This window comes from Brassica napus, chromosome C6 (genome assembly GCF_020379485.1).
Source record: "Brassica napus cultivar Da-Ae chromosome C6, Da-Ae, whole genome shotgun sequence".
In the NCBI taxonomy this organism is placed as follows: Eukaryota; Viridiplantae; Streptophyta; class Magnoliopsida; order Brassicales; family Brassicaceae; genus Brassica; species Brassica napus.
Genome location: NC_063449.1, coordinates 36633401 through 36636714, shown reverse-complemented (window position 1 = coordinate 36636714; position 3314 = coordinate 36633401). Strand labels below are relative to the sequence as shown.

At 43.0% G+C, this 3314-nt stretch overlaps 1 non-coding gene across 1 annotated transcript; it reads right to left on the bottom strand.

Moving 5' to 3' along the window:
* Window positions 1–541: 541 nt before the first annotated feature.
* LOC125589379 lies at window positions 542–648 on the bottom strand. The gene has a single exon (XR_007325571.1). It is a non-coding gene; the product is annotated as a small nucleolar RNA R71 (small nucleolar RNA).
* Between the last annotated feature and the right edge of the window lie 2666 nt (window positions 649–3314).

Genomic DNA, 3314 nt, shown 5'->3' with positions numbered 1-3314 from the left:
CCTAGTTCCCAGAGTTGCAGACATCAGAGCTTTAGTGAGAGAGTGTGCTAGAAAGAGAAGAGAAGAAGAGCAACAGCCTCACTTGCAGAGATTGGATATTAATATGGGAGACCAACCTCAAGATGATGCGAACGCCAATGGAGCCAACAACGTTCCACAACACCCATAGCGAGCAGCCCGACCCATTGGCACTTATGACCGCCCCAACATTCATGGTCATAGACTGGGAATCCGAGCACCGGCTGTGGCAGCTAACAACTTTGAGATCAAATCAGGACTCCTAAACGTGATCGAGAACAACAAGTATCATGGCTTGGCTTTGGAGGACCCATTTGATCACTTGGACAGGTTCGACAGCTACTGTGGGTTGTCAAAAACCAATGGTGTGTCCGAGGATGCCTTAAAGCTCAAGCTATTCTCTTTCTCTTTGGGGGATAAAGCACGTCAGTGGGAGAAGTCTCTACCCAGCGACTCTATCACCACCTGGGATGACTGCAAGAAAGCATTCTTGGAAAAGTTTTTCTCTACTTCAAGAACTGCTAAGCTGAGAAATGAGATTTCCATCTTTCAACAGAAGAACTTGGAAGGATTCAGTGAAGCCTGAGAGAGATTCAAGGGCTACCAAGCTCAATGCCCATACCATGGTTTTTCCAAGGAAAGCTTGCTGAGCACATTCTACAGGGGTGCTCTTCCTAAGTATAGAGCCAGATTGGATACAGCTAGCAATGGGTTCTTCTTGGGAAGAACTGAGGAAGATGCAGAAGAGCTGGTTGACAACATGGTAAAAAGTGACGCAGCCTACAGTGGAGACCACGACAGAGGCAGTAGAACAGATGACAAGCAGACGAGGAAGGAGTTAAAGACTCTACAGGATAAGATAGACATACTCATTGCTGATAAATCCACCCAAGAGCAGCTGAACTTTGTTGGTAACCCAAACCAAGAGACACCACCTGTTGTCCATGAGGTTGAGGGTTTGGAAGGTCAAGAAGAGCTGTGTTTCATTAACAACAATGGTAGCTGGTACAAAAAAGAGCCAAACTTTCAGTACAACAATTACCAACAGAAATTCTATTCTAATAACCAACAAAGTGGTTATCAGCCTAGGAACAACCAGCAAGGAAGCTATCAGCCTCAGCAAAACCCTCCTCCTAGTTTCAACAACAAAGGACACCATTCTTCCCAACAACAAGCTAATCCTTCTACCTCTACTCCTCAAGAAAGCATCACTGATGCCCTACTGAAACAAATCTTGGAGTCTCAGACTAGAAGTGAGAAGCATGTTGGTTATGAGTTGAAGAACCTTCACTCAAAGATTGATGAGAGCTACAATGATCTCAACAACAAGTTCAAAGCTTTGGAGAACCAGTTTGCTGCCATGAACACTCACCAAAATTGCCAACAAGGTTCTGTACCTGGAAAATCTGAGCAAAACCCCAAAGAGACCACGAAAGCTATCACCCTCAGGAGTGGTAAGGAGTTACCTCATAGAACTCTCACCAAGGATGCTGAGAAACAAAGTGAGGGGGTGGCCATCAACATAGATGATGAAGTGGTGATTGTTGATGAGAAGATCAATGATGAGATTTTGGAGAAGATTGTGAAAGCCAAAGGTAAAGGAAAGGTTGGGGAAGAGTAGAAAATAGTGAAAGATGGTGAAGTTGTTGTTCCAGCAAGTGAGAATTCTTTTGTTCCTCCTCCCTATGAACCCAAACTTCCATTTCCTGGTAGATTCAAGAGGCAGCTGCTAGAGAAGTACAAAGCTCTATTTGAGAAGCAGATGAGTGAAGTTCAAGTCACAATGCCCGTTATTAATGCTTTCATGCTGATTCCTCAATATAGCAAGTTCCTGAAAGATGCTGTAGCTACAAAGAAGAAAGAGATGGAGGGCATGATGATTCTCACTCATGAGTGCAGTGCCATCATCCATAGGCTTGTTGTTCTAAAGAAGCTTGAAGATCCATGATGCTTCACATTACCCTGTGCTCTTGAACCCATGGTATTTGATAGATGTCTCTGCGATTTGGGATCTAGTGTCAGCTTGATGTCTTTATTTGTTGCTAAGAAGCTTGGTTTCACTCAGTACAAGAAGTGTAGACTTTCTCTGGTATTGACTGATCGTTCAGTGAAGTACCCTGTGGGTATCTTGGAAGACCTCCCCGTGATGGTTGGAAACTATGAGATCCCTACAGACTTTGTGGTGCTTGAGATGGGTGAGGAAGCTCAAGATCCCTTAATCCTTAGAAGGTCTTTCTTAGCTACAGCAGGAGCTATTGTTAATATGAAAGAGGGCCAGATTGATCTCCACTTGGGTAAAGGGCACATTCTCCACTTTGACATCAAGGAGGTAATGAAGAAACCAACAATTCAAGGGCAAGTCTTCTACATTGAAGAGATGGATGCCCTTGCTGATGAGCTCCTTGAAGAGTTGTCACTAGAAGACCCTTTACAACACACTTTGACGGTAGAGAGAGAGGTTGAAGTGATTGAGAACCTGGAGAGTACTGCCTATGGGATGATGCTGGATTCACACAAAGGGTTTGTTAGTAAGGATCAGTATGAGGAGCTGCCATAAGTGGTTCATCAAGAAGCCTCAGTCACTCAACAAGAGGACACCCAGCAAGATGACTGGAGCGAGCTTAAGGCGCCTAAAGTGGAGTTTAAACCTCTCCCCCATGGTGTAAGGTATGCATTCCTTGATCCTAATGAAACTTATCCTGTCATTGTGAGTAGTGAACTTACTGAAACTGAGCTATCTGAACTTTTGAAAACACTTAAAAGATTTAGAAAAGCAATAGGCTACTCACTTGATGACATCAAAGGAATATCACCCTCTTTGTGCATGCATATGATACATCTTGAGGATGAATCAATGAATTCTATCGAGCATCAAAGAAGGTTAAATCCTAACCTGAAGGATGTTGTAAAGAAAGAGATTCTTAAACTCTTAGATGCTGGTGTTATTTACCCTATTTCAGATTCTAAATGGGTATCTCCTGTGCATGTTGTACCAAAGAAAGGTGGTATCACTGTAATTAGAAATGACAAGGATGAATTGATACCAACAAGAACCATCGCAGGTCATAGAATGTGCATTGATTACCGAAAGCTAAACTCTGCATCTAGAAAAGATCATTTCCCATTACCATTTATTGATCAGATGCTTGAGAGACTTGCAAATCACTCATTCTATTGCTTTCTTGATGGATATTCAGGGTTCTTCCAAATCCCCATACACCCCAATGATCAAGAGAAAACGACATTCACATGTCCTTATGGTACCTTCGCATATCGAAGAATGCCATTTGGTCTAT